The sequence below is a fragment of the Rosa chinensis genome, chromosome 7 (assembly GCF_002994745.2).
Source record: "Rosa chinensis cultivar Old Blush chromosome 7, RchiOBHm-V2, whole genome shotgun sequence".
In the NCBI taxonomy this organism is placed as follows: Eukaryota; Viridiplantae; Streptophyta; class Magnoliopsida; order Rosales; family Rosaceae; genus Rosa; species Rosa chinensis.
The window spans coordinates 16702234-16722293 of NC_037094.1; the positions used below are offsets into that span (position 1 = coordinate 16702234).

The window sequence follows — 20060 nt, forward strand, 5'->3', positions numbered from 1 at the left end:
GACTAATATCTTCAAAGTCCAAGGAATCGTAACCCTTCCAGATATGCAATCTATGAGTAACTTGGAGTCACCTTCCACTATAATTCAATTGAAACCTTGAAGATAAGTTGTATGAAGACATTCTCTTAATGCAGTAGCTTCGACAGTTAATATTTCTGTAGAACCCAATACCTTGCATGCTGCAACTAAAGAATTACCATTAGTATTACGGATAATGAAGCCAATAGATGTTTTCCCATTTTTAACTGAACCATCAAAATTTAATTTAACAAAATTGTTATTAGGAGGTATCCATCTGATATTACGATTTGTAACTCGATTACCAAAGTGAACATGCCTGTTAGCTTGGTGGTAAAGATATCCTAACTTAAAGGCATGAAACCAAGTAGCAACAGGATTAACCTCTTTTTGTTGAAAAACAAACTGATTTCTTGTATTCCAAATAGACCGAAGCACCATTAAAGCATTAGTTAAAGACTCCTTACTATCTGTAGGTCTCGTACTAAGAAAATCCAACCAATCAATAAGCGAACCATGCCAATTAATAGGACTATCAAGTCTAGTATAAGACTAAACCTGGACTGCAAAATTGCATCTCCTGAACAAATGATCAATCGAAGTGGAGGACTGCAAAACCTGGACTGTTGCCCACTACTTGACCGTAACGAAGTCCTACCCTTATTAATCGAGGTGGAGGACGGTGGCAGAAGGTCTCTTTTTTCTTTTTTGTTTGTTATTATTTTAAATAAATATCGATGAATATGAGAGCCCTTAACAGAAATATCAAACGACTTTAACTCTGTTAAGTGAGACGACAGATGGTATGTTATAACTTATAAGGCCCCCTGACAGAATTGGCACAAGATTAAAGGGAACAGATGATGCCCTCCCGCCCTGACTCATAAGCTCATAATGGCACAGGGGACCTAAAACAGTAAAGGTACATGGGACCTAGAACAATAAAGGTCAATAACTGTAGCTAGTCAAAGAAATGGATACTTTGAGATTATTGTATTATCCAGCCGCCGACGCTATTGCTCGCTTAGTCCATAAAGAAGTCTTACCCTCATTAATTCTTTACGTGCCCTCTGGGCAACTTCCTTCTCATCTTAGACGCTTCACGAATGCGGTCAAAATGAAGTTATATAATCAAGAAAGCTAGGCTGGTCTTAAGAAAAGGGGAAATTTTTTACATAGTTTTTTTTCTTTTAAAGCTATGTAAATAAACTCTATTTACATAGCTTATTTTGTTAATACACACCCCCTTTTTTTAATTTTATAATTCAATTTCATCTTTGAATTAAAAAAAAATAAAAGGAAAAAGAAAGTACATTTGAACGGGTAAAAGTTTATAAGATTTGTGAAAAGACGAGGGAATAGGTTGGTGCCAAAGGTAGTGGACATAATTAATGATAGAACTTGACTTTGATAGGCATTTTACATTTAAATGGCATTGGTCCTAGTCTGAAGTGAGACCAATTGATCATGTGATTAAGCCTTCTGACAATGACTGCACGTGGATATAATGACTAGTTCTTCTCACTACTTTTCAATGCCGGGCGTCTGCTTCTGGTTTAAAGCGCCAGCAGAAGTCAATAGTAAATTTTATTTATTTATTTTTTCTTCCTCTAAAACCATGATGGTAAGGGAAAGTATAAGGAAAAAGTTGGACATGTGAAGTGGATAAGGATGTTTCTTCTAAGAAAATCAGCCCTACACAAACTTAAAATAGTTTTTATTTTCACCACATAATGGGAACATTTATTAAGTTATTCAAAAATCTTTGCAAAGAATAAAAGAAAATTATAAATCATTTGATCATCTAATTGTAATGGATAGATATAATATCTTCGATAAATAAGTAAAATTTAGTAATATTATAACCTGATCGTTATTTAAATTTTAAAGAGACGATCTTAACATGCGATATTAACGTGCAATGTGTCTGAAAGTTGGAATTTCATTTTGTAAACTTGATTAGTACATAAGTTAGCTCGTAATTGCATTGACTTAAATTGAGGGCTTCCAGACACTACACGCCTAGTAGTAGTTTTTGGAACTTTGGTGGCTGGTTAATAGAGGTTACCACTAAATCCTTTAGCTAAGGGATTTTGAGTTCAAAATCCTATAATCACAACCTCTAGATATGGTAATTACAAAGTTAGAGAAAGAGAAGTGACTAGTGATAATGGAAGAGATGGTGGAGATGGGTCTCCTAAGTCGTAGTGTGGTAGTAATTGTGGTTGTCTCCAGGTCCGGTCATGAGAATTCAGAGACTCAGTGCAAAAATTCGACTGAGTCCTTATGTTTATTGCATAATGACTTATAAAAAAAATGAATGAGTACAATAAAATAAAGGTTATGACAAGATCATTCAATAATATAAAAATTATTCTCAAACAGCTAATCAAGATAACGAATACAGTTTCAAATAATGTTAAATACGGATTGTATCAAAAATAGGGACACGGAAGGTTAAAAAAAAAAAAAAAAAAGAAATGAAGATTAAAAGAGAAAAGGAAAACAGGAAAAAAAAACTCAGCAAACAGCTAATCAAGATAACGAATAAAGTTTCAAATAATGTTAAACACATAAATTTTCAAAAAGTCAGGGACACGAAAAGTTAAAAGAGAAGGAAATGTTATAAAATAGAGAGAAGATTGAGAGAAAATAGTTAGGAGGAAGCAGAAGTGTTCTCATTTAGTCTCATTAGTTTCCTTTATATAGAGGTAGAGTTTACATCAAAGTACATAACTAATGAGTATTTACGTGGATATCCACATAGATAATAATATTTACAGCACTCTCCCTTAGATGTCCACTAATGAATGATGGTATTGGATGCGCTTATAGTTGCCTCGTTAAAAACCTTGTCAGGTAACAAAAATCTAGTGGGACAAAAATAACCCTGGTTGAAGGACAAAAAGAGCATAACGCGCATATGGTCATAGGTAGCATACTTCTGGATGCTCCCCCTGATTGTTGCAAGCCTCAATTATGTATGCGATAAGCTACATGTATCATGTATAGTGGTTTGATGTGTCTATCACTAAGGTGAGACCATGTGTGCTTTGCATATAGGGGCTCATCACAAATTTTCATACGTGCAAAGTTAAAGCAATACTAACAAAGCTAGACAATATAATGAAATTGACACATTTAACTTTGAATAGTTTAAAATATTGAAAAATCATCATGGCATACCTAGCCATACATATCAATATGTTTATGTATTGATACGTCTCATCTAAGCTCTCTAAATAATTCATAACTTTGCGAAAGTTAGAATATGTTGCAACATTATAATCATAATTCGAATTCGATTTCGTAGTCTTGTCATAGTACTCATCGAGCCAATTTGGGTCGTGTTAACTATAACGGAATGAGTACATATGAGCTAGCTTAAGACTCTTTGATTCCATGAGTACTGAGCTTCAGACTTTTTCAACCTTTCATGGACTTGCATTTGAATTATTCATGTATTTGAATCCCTTGATGATTTGATACACCTAAAATAGGAGTAATAATTTAACCCTGCAATCACAAATATTCACTACTAGGATAAAGTTCATAGACATCAGTTCACAACTGATGTTAAAAAAAAAAAATCCGATGTCTTAGTGGGTGATGTTAAAGATCGCCAAAACTAAGACATCGGTTCACAACTGATGTCTATTTTGCAACGAGACATCGGTTTAATGTCCAGAACCGATGTAAAAACGTTAATGTGATCACCATTTTGGTGTGTTTAGCTATTGTCAAACCTTCATATTTTGGCATTAGATGCTTAATGAAATATAGGTCTAACAACACAATTATCCATTTTAACATCGTTTCTGATTTAGAAACGATGTCTGATAATATTTTACACATCGGTTCTCATAAATTTTTGCTTGTGGTTCATAAGCTTTTCGTGTGTTTGGTACATAATATTTCACTAGACATTCAATCTACATTCTGTAGTATAGTTTGAACTGATGTCCATATTTATGCTAGACATCGGTTTTGTTTATATATCGATGTCCATAGTTATTCTAGACATCGGTTTTGCTTATATATCGATGTCCATAGTTATACCAGACATCGGTTTTTGTTTATATATCGATGTCCATAGTTATACCAGACATCGGTTTTTGTTTATATATCGATGTCCATAGTGATCTAGACATCGGTTTTTGTTTATATCTCGATGTCTATATTTATAGTAGACATCGTTTTTGTTTATATATTGATGTTCATAGTAATGCTAGACATCGGTTTTTGTTTGGTAACTGATGTATTTTCGCATTCTTGACATCGGTTTTTGTTTCCAAACTGATGTATTTTATCTTTTCTGACATCGGTTTTTGTTTTCAAACTGATGTAATTTCTGTTTTCTGACATCAGTTCTTCATCAGTAACTGATGTTTTTTTCATATCCCTTTCCTGCTGAATTTGGTACTAGAAAGCTGATCGACAAATAACATGAAATTCAAATGTAATTTAAATATTAGGGAATTGTATTAATTTCTATCCAAAATTAGAGCTTGAGGTAGTTTCAAAAGTTTTGCACAATAAACCCTAACATACTTTAAGGCTAGTGTAAAAGATACCACTACTGCAATAACTACATGCAGTATAATTTGTTCACAATTCATCCTGATATTACTACATCTACTACAAAATGGTCAGCAAAATCTAGCCTTACTCAAAATTATATTGCTTGTCAAGATCTAGCTATAGCAAAGTCTGCAAGTAGTCAGCCGCTTCAATGCGCACCTCATCAAGTTGCTCTTGGGTATATGAGTTCCGACTCTTTGCCGCCCACTAGAAATGTATAACACAACATAAGTCATAACACAGTAAATCACAACAAATTATAACACAGTAAATCACCACATATGATCCATCAATAGTAGTTCACAGTGACAACTCAAAAAAAGAAAAGAAAAAAGAAAAAAAAAGGTGGTTACCTGGGAATCAAATGCTTTCAAGTTCAGATATTTGATCTTCACAGTCCATTGTGGATGAGACACCTAATCCGTAAATTTTAGCGGTATTGTTCTGTATCAATAATGGACATGTAAAAAGCAATCCTCTATATTAACAAAAAACATAGTAATACATTGAAACAAGAGTGACGAGAAACAATAGATAATAGCAATTTATTACCTTTCCGAAGTACAGTGAAGCCGTCGTTCCAAAAACTTTTGGCTTTATACTAGAGTATTAGACCTGTGATAAATTCCTGCACCCAAAGAGAAAATATTGCCAAGTTGGTCGACAACAAACGATATAACTATGCATATCTCTTAACAAATCACAACAAAGAAATGGGAGGAACACAACAACGAAATCAACCTTCATTATCTTTGTATAAGGGTGGCTTCCGGTAGCCCGATGGCACTCATCCATAACCATCAAGCATACTGCTTCTATGGTCAAGAATGCCTTTCTTAAGGCATCCAAAAGAATCTGAAGAGGCGTCATAATAGAAGTATGTCGTGTGCCTAATGAATAGTAAAATCTTTTGAGAAGCTAGTTCAAACAAATTACACTTGTTAAGACTTTAATATCTCTTTTCAAATGTGGTTCTCACTATGCTAAAAACATAAAGGGAATACAGATAAAGGAAAAATTAAATTTATGCACATTAGATATGAATAAAATAACCAATTCCTTCTATTTCGATAAGGGTCACATACTAGTTCTCATCAATATAATTTCAATAAATTATGTGCATGCAACAGAAAGTGCTCTAATTTACCAGAATCGGATGAACTGGCATCCACAATTGGTAACAGCTTCTTTAACTCATTTTTTGATAAACCAAGTTAGTACACTTAAGTAGTCCCTCACGTGCCTTCATCCTGAGTAAGTTCATATATGTGTGAGGAATTCATTTATGACATTTTAAAACTTAAGGGGGGCTATCGATGGAAGGCATGCTTTAATAACAATTTCCATAACCTACCAGTTAACATTTCCTCTAAGGGTATTGATTTCTCCATTGTGGCTAATAAGGTCCCAGCTGGGGAAAGTATTTGTTGAGAATCGAGAATGTACCTGCGGGAAATATCAAAATAACCAAACTTGTCATACACGATTCCATCTTCTCTATTCAAAATATGGAAATCCAATTCTAAAAATTAACCTAAAACTACACACATGAAACTGTGTTCAGGCCACTCCAGTTCAAAGTATAATGCAGTGCCAGTACAAATGAAAATCCTAAGCTATACTTTCCAAACACAATTTCCTTTTCACCATTCATTCAAAATTTCAACCCCAACAACTGATCATAGAGAGCAGTGCACCAAGTTCTGCAAACATGATTACTTGATAATGAGGTTTCTTACCAACTCACCCAATGCATCCAATCCAGCATCCAATTTCAATTAGTAATCAAGGGAGTGGAAGAACTTAAGAGATCATTCAAACCTCAATGCCTTAGAAGTCATTCCTCAAATGAAAAATATGATAATTTTGTAAAGGATTACTTTTGAAGTGCTATATTGTAATACAGAGTTTTGATTCGTATAATTCTAGTAATCACATCCATAAACAATCACACAATGTCAAAAGTAAATCTGAATATCAAGGATCCTTTGGGCGCTGTAGTGGTGAAAAGTGAACCTAAGTGAATGTCATGAGATCAAAATCAGGTAGTACATGCTTAAATGGGAAACATAAAGTCGACCTGTGCTTGGTGTAGAGTTACTTGCCTCGGTAAGTGCCCTGAATCTGCAGTCCCTTGAAATGTTTTTGCTCACAACATTTTTAAGAGAACCTCCAAATCAGATGTTAACAATCTCGTCAGTACCCAACCTATACGAAGCAAAATCTATCATTCTATTATCAAAAGTAGGAGTAAAAAGTAGGAGCCCAAAAGAAACAAACACATGAACTTCATAAGGGCATAAGAATGTAGCATGGAGAAATTGAATGAACACAAAGGAAAGAAACATAGAAAATGAGATTAACAAGTAAATGGCCCAACCTAGAGCAGAAAGCAATTGCACAAGGTGTGTGCACGCACACTCACAAACACTTAGATTATAGCTACTTAGCATTATCATAACACATTTTTTCAATAGTCAAAGATACTAAAGCTACTAACAGAGCAAGAATTTCAATGAAAGAACATTTCAAATAGAACCAGGGAACACTTTACCCTAGAAGTGGTGGGATAGCACCAACAACAGCGCCAACCCATGTATTTACTGGGTGAATTTGCTTTAATGGAGTATACAGAAATGCATAAAGTATTAAATTGGAAGCATCAAGACCAGCAGCCAGCATATTAGCCTGCAACAACCTTGTCATAAAAACTGCAACATTAGTCCCAAACTGATAGCCAATAAATTCTAACCTTACTCATGGAACAATGCCATCATCTGTTTCTGACCTTCTCTTAAATCCTCAAGATCTGCTTCCTAACAAATAAAATGTGTTCAAAGTTTCAAACCCTGAAAATGAAGCTTTTTGCAAACTGTATAACATCCACTATATCATCTCAAACTAATACAAGTCACAAAAACTGGAAACATTACTTGTTTGGCAACAAGAAGCTCACTGTGAAGCACTGTGAAGCATACAAGTTTGTTTTAGAAAAAACCAAGAGAACTCTAATAGACAAAAGTTGTGCAAAATTGAACAAACTTCTTTCTTATTCAATCCAAGTCATTCTTTATATAAACATATATAATGACTATGAAGTTGGAAGCAGCCCAATACATTCAAAAGATTAGAGAAAATTATTTGACCTTGTTTACAGCCAGAAACTAAGCAGAGAAGGTTATGGTGTGGATCATAGTGAGTGCTTGATCTAGCTTGAGCATTGTTCATCCAAAGGTTGACAGGAATTAGTGATTTATCCTCCAAAAATGCAGGCTATAGAAAACAACCAGTGGACATTTGTAATCAACAATGAGAAAATTAACAAAGTAACAAAGTAAACTATATCCTACATAATTCTTCCGAAGGCGGCCCAAAAATAGATTGCATCCTCAATGCAACATTATAAACATTTGCATCACCAATGGTAATGAGAAAATAATAGTTTATTACTGCATGCCATTGGTTTGTGGAACTGAATATGTGCATGCTTTCTGAGGACTTACCATCAAATAACAAATTGATGACAGTAACATGCGTAGCTACTTCATAACTTGACTTTTTTGAGGGAGCACTATATCCAATTCAAACTAATTGGGTGATCTGATCTCCCAAAACATGATCGATGAATGAGCTTTCCAGTAATGAGATGGATTAGGATGGTATAAAGTATGAGTATATGATGCACATATTGCAAAAAAAAACAAATTTGTAAACTTCAACCATACCTGAATTGGTTCTTTCTCAGACGGCTTTGTTGTCCAAAGAGTCTCCAGATTGTAGTAAGTTTTAGCATTCTCATCAAGAGCATGAACTATCACTTTCCCTGAAAAAGTGAAGATGACTATTACAAAACCAAAAAACCAAAAAAAGAAAACATATCGCCCCCCATCAGCGAGGGACTTAATCACTGTGCACTCATTGTGAACACTATATTATAGATTTCAAAGTAGTTTTAGAAATTTACAATAGAAAATACAGAAATAGAATTCGTTATTCTGATATCTAGTTAGAATGCACTTTACAGAACTACTGTTTCCTATTAATGCCATCTCAAAGTCACAATATCGATGGCCAGAAAAGATTGCTGCCATGTGAATATATGAACTTCTTAGTTCTCCAACTATTCTGATGTAGGTCTATGCAATTGTACCCAACAAAGTTGTGCATAATTTAAAATCAACATTGCTCTTAGAGCACCACAACGATGATACACCAAAGAGCAGAGCACAAACCAGAGTCAATGACAATCCACTTGCCTCCCTCTTGCCCTTCAACAGTGGGAAGCACCACGCGCTGAGCTCCTTTCTGCTTTTGCTTAGACTACTCGTATAAACAAGTGGAATCCCAATCAGATAGTGATCAAGTTCGTCATTCATATAGGAAATTTCACAACTCAAATTTTTCTACTAAAGCTTCAATTTCTACTCTATTCAATCGGAAATAGGTAAAATTAGTAAGTTGGAAGCCGAATTACCTGCCTTGTAAATCAGGGCTTGGGTGATGTTCTTGCCGTGCCAGGTGGACCTTCCGGTGGCGAGGACCATGAAATCGGCCCACTCGCAGTGCTTGTTCGTCGGTATGACCTTGACGTCGTCAGCCTTGACTTCACTGAGAACCATCTCGACCTCCTGGAGATCAAGCAGGCCTTCCTTGGCTGCGGAGGAGGAGAAGGCCTAGTGCAGAGATGGAAACCCTGGCCTCCATTGTCGAAGAAGGCAGTGAGGACGACGATCGGGAGCGTAGAGCGGCCAACATGAGATCGCACCTCTCTTTGGGACTGTTGTTGTTAGTTGTTACTCTTAGTCGCTACTGGGTTCGGGGTTGTCAAATGGGTGGGTGCAGCGACGTCTTTCCAGACGTGCTGGTCCTTTCGTTAAAACCCACAGTATGTATGGCGATAATGCGCGCAAAATTGAGAGGAAGGGCAAGGCGGAGCTCCAGGGTGGACTGCGTCTTTGGCGGATCTGGTGAATTTGAGAAGAGAGATGAGATAACAGATGTGCCAAAGGAAGAGAAGGAGGAGGATAGCGGAGGCGGAGGCGGAGAAGGAGGATGAGGAAGAGGAGGACGGGTGTTCGTCGGGTGTCGTGGTGTTTAGGGTTTGAGAGAGAAAATTGACCGAGTGTAGTCAAGTGGGAACTGAGTAAGTGTTGGAGGCAACAAAAATTGTGTTCCCCCGCCCCTCAATTTTGTAACTTAGTCGTTCCGTGCTTTTTCAAAATTTTAGAAAAAAACACAGACATCGGTCCAAAATGATAAACGATGTTAATTATACAAATAGAAATCGGATTTTCAAGAACTGATGTTAGAAATCTCTTTTACATCGCGTGAATTCCTGACTGATGTCTATGACATGATGTCTATTAACATTATTCTAGTAGTGATTAGTCAATCGTGGTATAGGAAAGAAGGGGTCTCCCGCAGAGAATTGTGCTTAATATGCAAATCTAGCTAGACTTGAAAACAGACAAAACACTAAAACTGACCTCTAATAAAGATAAAATTAAAAACCCTATCTAGACTCAACGAAAAATTATAAAATTTTACAGACATGAACTAGACACACTAAGAACGACTCGCACAAAATTTCAGGGGAATCAGAGTTGATTTACTATACTAAATAAATAAAACAAAACAGAGAACAGAAAGTGAGGAAAATAAAGAATTGTTTTTGGTTTTTAAAATAGATGAGATAAACAATAGTTAGGAACAACCATACACCACTAGACCATGTTTCACATAAGATTTGTTAACCTATATGCTTCTTTTCAATTGAATGTCTTTACTCAAGCTAAGCCAATGATGTGTTGAACTCAACCTATTAACCTTTCATACTTGATATGTTAAGAGAATGATGTCTTCAACTTAACCTAGATTCTAACATGGAACCTAGAGTGATGTTCTTGCACAGCTCTCAAGTCAAAAGTCATTAAGAACAAAAAGGTTGTGAATAAAGCTAGGCAATTTCGGTACTGATGTTGTCCTAATCTACCTAGATGCTAATTCATATGAATGGGGCTCAAGTCACTCATGTGCTACTCTAGATAACATGCTTGACATGATGATCTAAATATGAAATCATAGCAATAAAATCCTAGCATGCTTACTACGTTTGCAACAATAATAAACGAAACCAGAATTTATCAATGAGAAACCAATGAATTAACAAACATTCAATATCCAAGAAACTATAAAATTAACTCCAAAATCTTAGTTTACACATGTCTAGGGCTTAGGCAGCCCCTAACTATCAAAAACTAGTAGTAAAACATAAAAGAAATAAAATAAAACATGAAAAGAGAGGAATGAGAGGATGGCGGCTATGGACTAATGTTGTGCGTCCAAAGATGTCTCCAATGATGTCCTAGACTCCTTTTTATATAGTTATTGTGTCAAGATTTCTTCTCCTCCAAGAACTAAGGAATTTGATCTCTAATTAAAGAAGGACTTTTAATTCTTCTTCCCTTATAGCTCTAGGAAACAATCTTTCATTCTTTGAACTCAGATTCGCGTGCAGCCTGACCTCCTTATACTAAATTGGTCATAACTTCTTCTAGAAAAATCATATTCATGAACCGTAAAAAGCTTTGGAAACTAGACATCCAAGGCTTTCTATCAATATAAAGATCATTATCTGGATCGTCCTGAGCTGCTCTCTGTACTCTATCGAAGTTGACTGATCTGCACATGCAGATTTGCTGATGTTGGCTTTCAATCCCTCTTTTGCTTCTTTTCTTCTTCTTTGCTCTAAAATACCTACAAAACATATAAACAAAGTAAATAACTGGAAAATATTACAAACTAACCCTGAAAATATAAAGGAATTTGATATAAATAAGGATTAATTTCAGTTTACCCCCCTAAGGTTTGATGGTGTCATCATTTCACCCCCTCTCTACTTTCAATTTTGAATTTTTACCCCTAAACTTTCCAATTTCAATCAACCGTGTCCAATTTCTACTATTCCGTCTAAATTGGACGTTAAGTTTGACCCTTCAGGGCTAAAATGGTCATTTCAACATAAAAAAAAAAAATTCTGTTTTTTTAGTTTTTTTTTTCTTCTATTTCTTCGTTTTTTTATTTTTTTATTTTGTCTTCAACCTATGCATCACAAGTTATAATAGGTTTATAAAAATAAAAAGGAAAAAATTATGTTTACTACCCTGTACTTTTAGGGGTTCGTCAGTTTAGTCCCTGCACTTCTAATTTAATCAGAAAAGTCCTCAAACTCTCCAATTTGATCAAATCGAGCCATTTCCTCACAATTCCGTCAATTTCCACTGTTTAGGTTGCTGACGTGGAACATTGCCGTCTGATATGTCAGATTTGTGGGACCTTCCCACGTGCAAAATTCCCAAAGTACCCCTCTCATATATCTCCACCCCTTCATCAAATAGAACCAACTGACCAAAGCACGGGTTCATAACATAAAGTCATAACAACATAAATTTTGGCATCCAAAAGAAAAAAAAAAAACAACATAAATTCATAGATTCATAGATTCAAATGCATCCACTGATGTTCATAATAACCAAAAGATACATCCAAGTCATCCATCCAATTTCATCTAATAGCAAACCCATGAACACAACACTACAATGCAGCTCTAACTTGACAAAAGCAAAAAAACATAGAGCCTTACAACAATATATCCCCATAATCTGTTCAAACACCATATCTAACAAAAAAATGTCATGAGTTGCAAAGACCAACAGATTGCACGAAAAGGGTTTACAAAATAGAATTGCAGGGCTTGCTAATGTGAAATTGGAGTTCAACTATTTCCCACCTCCTGTACCGGAGTTTTGTCTAATTCTTTGCGAGGTTCTAGTTGGGTTTGCAGCCTTGATGCTGGATGCTTGAGAACTTTGTACAGGCCTTGAACTGGCAGTTGGTGGTGGCCTTGTTGGGGCAGGTGGTGGTGGTACACTCCTTGAGCCAATTGGGGCAGATTTGGTTCCTGCTGCTCTTGAGGCCTTCATGGAAGCCATCTTCTTCTACACATGTGGTAATTCATTGCAAGAAATTGAGTTAAGCTAAAATGAGTCGAGTACACATAAACACAATGAAAAAAATGAGCTAATCATATCCTTTGATACTCGGCTATTTCTTTGGCTTTCTTCCTCAATTCATTCTTTGTCAAGGTTGTTTTTTTCCCCTTCTTGGTCTGCTGAAAGTAACAATAAGGGTTTGCACAATCTCACACTTAAAAAATCATCGAAAACAACATTTAGGTTATACAATTACCTGAGTTTCAGAACCCTCCCCGTTGTTTAGCTTCCTCCTTTTATTAAGGGCAGAACTTTTCTCCTTTGGTGGCAGATGCCGATGGCATGTCTTCATATTGTGACCTAGGACCCCATAATTGCCACACTTGAGTGATTTATGTACTCTTCCTAGTTTAGTACTAGATCCCTTAGCTTTCTCTGAAGAGTCTTTAATCCTCACAGTTTTTGGTCGGCCCGGCTGTCTTGTATATTGGGGAGGTAACATTGCTGCTCCTTCACCTCTTAACCAAAGATCCATACCATTAACAGGCATTATGAGGTTGCTGTATATTGCCATATAGGTCTTCTTGAGGTAGTATTCAGCAACATAATCATCCGGGTCCTCCCTCTTCTGGAAAATAGCCGAGATTGCATGTTTGCAAGGAATTCCCGACAAGTCCCACCTTCGACAAGAGCATGTCCTTAGATTCAGGTCCACAGTATTCTTAGAGCCACCAAAGCTCTCAACTTCAGCTTGGTGACCTCCATTGAAGGTAGAAATACAGTCTGTAGCGGCCTTCAACTTCTTCTTTTCAAGTGTTTTCCTTGCTTTGGGGCAAATGTTGCCATGGTAAGTTTGCATTTTTGCCCTTCTAAGCTGAATCCTTGTCATTAGCTTCACTCGGATTTCTTCAAACATGGACAGAGGTGGCTTACCCTTAGCGTCTCTTATCTATCCATTAAAACTCTCGCACAAGTTATTGATTAGAATGTCACATTGCTGTGCAGTGTTAAAGAAAGCCCTGCACCAATGTTTTGGGGGCCTTTCAGGTTCTGCAAAACAGTTAGCAAGTCATTGTGTCAATAAACATTCATGCATACATAAGCTGAATACAAATAAGAAGCCAAAACTACATATACCTTTCATCCAATCATATGCCTTCTCGTTCAACTGTTTCATATCTTCCATTTCTTTTAAATAGAAAGGAATTGTGGTTGCTTTAGCACACTTCCACATCTGGTCCTTCATCTGTTTCCCCGGAAATAACTTTGTGAAGTTAGTCCACATATGTCTCGCACAGAATCTGATATGTGCTAAGGGGACCACGTCATCAAAAGCAGGCATCAATCCTTTCTGTTTGTCACTTATAAATGTCCACCCGGCTCCACCATCATTGATATCCAAATCTTTTCCCAATAACTGCATAAACCAAATCCACGAATCTTTAGTCTCATTCTCCACCATTGCATATGCTATGACGCATGTGGTGTTGTTGGCATCGATCCTAACGGCTGTCAAGAGTTGCCCTCCAAAATCACTCTTTAGATGAGCACCATTTAATCCTATAACAGCCCTACAACCTGCCTTGAATCCATTCTTAAGGGCCCCCAGACATATGTACATTCTCTTGAAAATGGGCTGGCTGCTTGAGTGTGAGAAATCACACTTGATATCTATCGTGGTTGCTGGGTCAACCCGCTGCAGCTCTTTGCCATAGTCTGCGAGCCTTGCAAATTGTTCCCTAATAGAGCCCTCCAATTCCAACAAAGCTGCCCTTTTAGCCCGATAGGCCATTTGCTTTGATACCCTTGCCTTGATCTTCGTAGACATGGTCTGGGCAAGAGAACCTGCATATCAAACACACCAAACATAATTGAAGTAAGTTTGGTACACAATTAAACCATTACAATTCAAATTCAAAAACAAGTATATATTCACCTGTGTTCCAATTTTCATTAAGCTGAATCTTGTCCTTGAATTTTGCAGTCAAATATCTAGACCTTACCATTGTGTTGTTCCACTTTCTTGTGCACTTGTGCTCACTTTCATATGTCTTGATCATGAGTGTGTTCTCATGTTGCATTTTTGATGCATAAAGCTCGAAGGGGCAGTCATCCTCCTTGCATATCACTCTTAATCTTTGCTTGTCATTTTTGAGGTACACGTATTCCCAGCCACCTTGAATTGCTTTCTCCCTCAATGCAGCTCTTAATATCCTTACATTAGCAAATATCATCCCTTTGCAGAACTCAGGTTTCTTCATGTCTGTGTTCGGGTTAAATTCTGGGAATTCATCTTCAGGCTCCCCATCAAAGTTTACGGCAGGTCCCATTCTATCTTCATCCGAATCCACATTAGCAAACATGTCCTCATTGTCCTCCAAATCAGCATATGCATCTATGCTCCCCAATACAGATCCTTGACTGCTTGTTCCTACACCATCTTCAGTTTGCTTTCCACCATCTGCTCCTTGACTTCCTTCCATACCCTCTACATCATCATCATCATCTATACCATAAGGGTCATAATCTTCATCATCCACCTCAGGGTTGTAATCATCATCATTATTCCCATCAGATCCATCATCTTCTTCATCCTCTTCATTATCTTCAAACCCTTGTCCACCATAACTTTGCATGAAATCTAGGATGTCTATATCGTGCAGATCATCAAAGTCGATACCGCTAGAGTTTTGGTTGCTCCTTTCATCAACCTTTTCTTTACCCTTGTCATTTGGACCAATACTAGCAGCCTTCATCTATTGAAATGGCACAATATCCTGGACTTCTCTTATAACTATCCCAGCATTTCTCTTTGCTATTTTTCTTGGGCTATCTGGCAGTTCCTCTATAACTACCCCACCAGATTTTGCTTGGCTAAAAAAGATGTCCTCTATTTCATACACTTCATCCAAGTTGTCCCCATACACACCATGCAGCTCCATATGATCTAAATACAGTAACACCAACCTAATTGAAGGTACACAGCAACACATTGTTATGGCATCCAAATTAGTACTTAGCTTCGTCAATTCTTCATCCTCGGAACCAATCCTATACCAATAATCTATTCTCTGCCGTTCATATGTTGGATCCAATTGGCTCACCATATTGTCTATCTCTACGAGGGACATCTTGTCCTTATCCACATAGTCAAAAAATTCACATTTCCTCCCACATACTTGTTATCCCTTATACAGCCCCCATGAAACACCTTTATTGTAAAATAATCCGGCTGCCCTGCAAAAAAGTCAAGGAGCAAAACAATTTAGCTTCAAACATCCCTTTACAAAAGCATTACACCAACTAGTAAGCACCATAAAAGTCTACAACGTGATCACCATACAGTCTACAACAACCAATTTCCTCTGCAAAGGTCCCTTTACAGAAAAAAAAAAAAAAAAAAACCAACCATTGTATCGCCATAAACTCTACAACAACCAAAGTTAACAGAATAAAGCCAAAATAATCATCCTCCTTTGCATATTAGGTCCCATTAGGACTACAACACAGAAAGCAATGTCAAATTTGAAAGCACATGGCAGACCAACCCTATTTCTTTACTACCACCTTGCACATGGCGCCAAACTTATTTATTTATCTGTCCCCAACTGAGAGCACATACAATTCAGCAATTTCAAAAGCATGAAACCATATAAACAAGGAAACACCTGAGCTATATTTTCAAAGCCCTAAACCCAAAATCGAAAAACCTTACCCATAACCCAAATTTTTTATGGAAACCGTAGATCCCGAACTCGTGAAAGCTTAAATACCTTGCCCCCGTTCACATAAACCCGTGAAGCTTCAAAACCCTAAAAAAGAACTCACCATAATCGGGAACCTCATCTGCTTCGATATCGGCTCCCCTTGGAATCCATAGGTCAAGGTCGTTGCCTACCATGTGGCCACGTCTTCAATCGAAGCTTCGATTCGAAACTTCGACTCAAATGGAAGAGGATTTAGCTTTGGGTTTCCCGGTTTCGTGCTTCTGAGTTTGAGAGATTTAGGATTCTAGGGTTCTTCGCTGCGAGATTGGAAACGGGAATCAGATTTGCGCTTCACAGAACCCTATTACGGTGTCCTAATTTGGGATGACGGTTTCTATTAGGGTTCTAATTTTGGGTTCTTCAGCAATTGAAAACGGCGTTCTGAGGAATTAGGCTACTCGAGTGGGAAAGGAAGGGAGATATATGAGAGGGGTACTTTGGGAATTTTGCACGTGGGAAGGTCCCACATATCTGACATATCAGACGGCAAAGTTCTACGTCAGCAACCTAAACAGTGGAAATTGATGGAATTGTGAGGAAATGGCTTGATTTGATCAAATTGGAGAGTTTGAGGACTTTTCTGATTAAATTAGAAGTGCTGGGACTAAACTGACGAACCCCTAAAAGTACAGGGTAGTAAACAGAATTTTTTCCAAATAAAAAAATACTCTAGGTGGTTGAAAGCTGCTCGCTGGTCTACCATATTTGTGATATATCTCCGATAAAGTGAAGAATTTTAGGATATATCCCCAATAAAGTGAAGAAATATTTGTAAAAAATAATTTTTCACTTTATCTGTAAATAAATATCTATATATCCCCAATAAAGTGAATAAATATATGTGTAAAATCATTTTTGGTCGACGATATTTGTGATATATCTCCAATAAATTGAAAGAATTTTAGGATATATCCCCAATAAAGTGAAGAAATATCTGTAAAAAATGATTTTTATACTTTGTCTGTAAATATCTGTGTATCCCCAATAAAGTGAAGAAATATCTGTGTAAAATCATTTTTGGTCTACGATATTTGTGATATATCTCCAATAAATTGAAGAATTTTAGGAGATATCCCCAATAAAGTGAAAAAATATATGTGTAAAATCATTTTTTATAGATATTTATTTACAGATAAAGTGTAAAATTATTTTTTACAGATATTTCTTCACTTTATTGGGGATATATCCTAAATTCTTCACTTTATCGGAGATATGTCACAAATATCGTAGACCAGTGAGCAGCTTTCAACCACCTAGAGTATTTTTTTTGTTTTTATAAACCTATTATAACTTGTGGTGTATAGGTTGAAGACAAAATAAAAACTAAAAAACAGAAGAATTTTTTTTTTTTTTAAAGATTTTTTATGTTGAAATGACCATTTTAGTCCTCAAGGGTCAAACTTAACATCCAATTTGGACGGAATAGTAGAAATTGGACACGGCTGATTGAAATTGGAAAGTTTAGGGGGTAAAAATTCAAAATTGAAGTAAAGGGGGTGAAATGATGATACCCACAAACTTCAGAGGGGTAAACTGAAATTAATCCTAAAAATAATGTACAATTACGCTCCTATCAGGATTTGATAAGCAATACGTTTATAATGACACTTTACTATTGAGATTTTGCTTTTAGCAATGTGTCTTTAAGATCTTCATAATATACGATGGCAATGTGCCATAAATCTCTCGTCAATATAACAGCTATATGTAACACTGTATGTACATACCTCCAATATTATGGAGGATTTGTTACATCATCAACCATAAGTAACCCTCTCTTAGCGGGCCCACGAGCCAAGGTGGGACCCAACCGCGACATGCATCCCGTAGCCCAATGTTCAAGCTATGCCATGGTCGTCGGAAACGGCCAATACTTCGTTGGGAAGCCACCTTCCCAGCCTTGCCAAGTTGCCTCCATAATAGGTCTTTTTACACTAGAATAGTGGTTTTGCATCCCACATCTAAGAGAATGTAAAGGAGAGGGGTTCCCTTACCTATAAAAGGGACCCCTACTCCCACTTAAACATCATCCCATTACACACTTTGTAATCCCCTTTGGGCCGCAAGGCCCAAACACACATAGTATAATATTCAAGTGGACGTAGTCTCACGCTAAGGCAGGAGACGAACCACTATACTTCTTGTGTCTCGCTCTCTCTCATTCTTTACGTCAATTAGATCCCTCGGTCACTAAAATTAACACTGTGTTTATTGAAAATTGTCATTCGTATAAGGGAAGGTATTCATAATCTCATATCTCTATAAATAGACATTGTGTCATAGTGATTTATCTTCACTTTTGACAAATACCCTTTTGTAACTTGTAGGGTTAAAGGTCCAAGTATTTCATTATGTTTCAAATATTCAATTTCATTGGAATTGCCTCTTTCCAATTTTGGCCAATAATATACTTTGTCGACATTCATAATTTAATGTGGTATAGCGTCAATACAACCCTTAATGATTTTTTGTAGCTACCAAATGTAAATTATCATCGATGATCATTAATCATAGATCCCACACATTCTTATATGCATGCATTAGCTGTAATGAGCTTATTGATATTGGGTACCCATGCCACTTCTGGAGCATACGTTGTCACTTCCAGGACAATCATCTCTCATAGATGAATTATGTAGAATGTGGATCTTTTTACGTATAATCTCATGTCGAGCACTATAAGGCTTGTATGATCTTCCCTTTTTGGGAGCTTAAAACTTTTAGACCTAGTGGGTATAATCCACACAAATTCAGGTCATTCTTTTAATAGCATTAGTTTTCTCTGCCCCTAATGGCGGGGATACTTTCTTATTGTGACCTCTTGTAAACATGTTTTTGATAATATCACTTCCTTAGAGTGAAGAAATCTATTGATTGGTGGCGAACCCATACCAAGTTTTAGGTCAAAAACATTTAGTTTATGAGCATAGACTACATTGATAAATAGTCTCACCAAGACAACAACGATTTTACAAGGGACCAACATTGGTCTATGTCATTCTTTTCAAACGATTGTATCATTTGGACCAACATGTCTGCTACCATGCATAGTTGGTCTAGATTGTCTATGCAATCATGTTATGCTTTAAGGATTTTAATACAAGTAAATTCTTTTGCAAGTAATATCATTATTACTTTAGGTACAAAGCTCAAGATGAGACATGGTGGAAAAGTCTCCCACCAATTCATACCGTTCTTCAGAAGCAATATTTCTCCCCCTTATGGCAGGAGGATTGTCTCATTAAAGTGACAATTCGCAAATATGTGGTAAATAAGCAATTTGCTTGTGAGTAAGGTTAGCAGTCACCAAAACTTGTAAGTGATTCCATGCAACATGGTAGACAAAATATGACGTAATCGATCATGTCGAATAGTGTATTTGGTTCAATGAACTTCTGGTTCATGACATTATATATATGCCTCAATTTACTGTAAAAAGTTGACTCAGTATAAAAAAAAAAATCTTCTCCAACCATATTGAAGGTACTTAGTGCGTCAATATTTCAAATTTGGTAACATGATAGTAGCTCATTTGGAGCCATAGATCAAGATCTACAACTCTTGATATAAGTTGTTACGTTAGCTTCAGTAAACATTAATTGTGAAATACTGATAATTGGAATGGACCAAATTCATTTTGAACTGCTGACCAAAATCCTATATTCGAAAATTTTCAAGTTGAAAACTATAATCCATAATAATA

General features: G+C 36.5%; 1 long non-coding RNA gene across 2 annotated transcripts; it reads right to left on the minus strand.

Annotated features, from left to right (window-relative positions):
• Positions 1 to 5492: 5492 nt before the first annotated feature.
• LOC112175361 lies at positions 5493 to 6664 on the minus strand. 2 transcript variants are annotated; one of them, XR_002926421.2, is made up of 4 exons: positions 6339 to 6664; positions 5954 to 6045; positions 5747 to 5849; positions 5493 to 5517 (listed from the first exon to the last, which is right to left on the minus strand). It is a non-coding gene; the product is annotated as an uncharacterized LOC112175361 (long non-coding RNA). The 2 variants fall into 2 exon arrangements; XR_005804198.1 differs by lacking the exon at positions 5493 to 5517 and having other exon boundaries at positions 5655 to 5849; positions 6339 to 6663.
• Positions 6665 to 20060: the final 13396 nt, after the last annotated feature.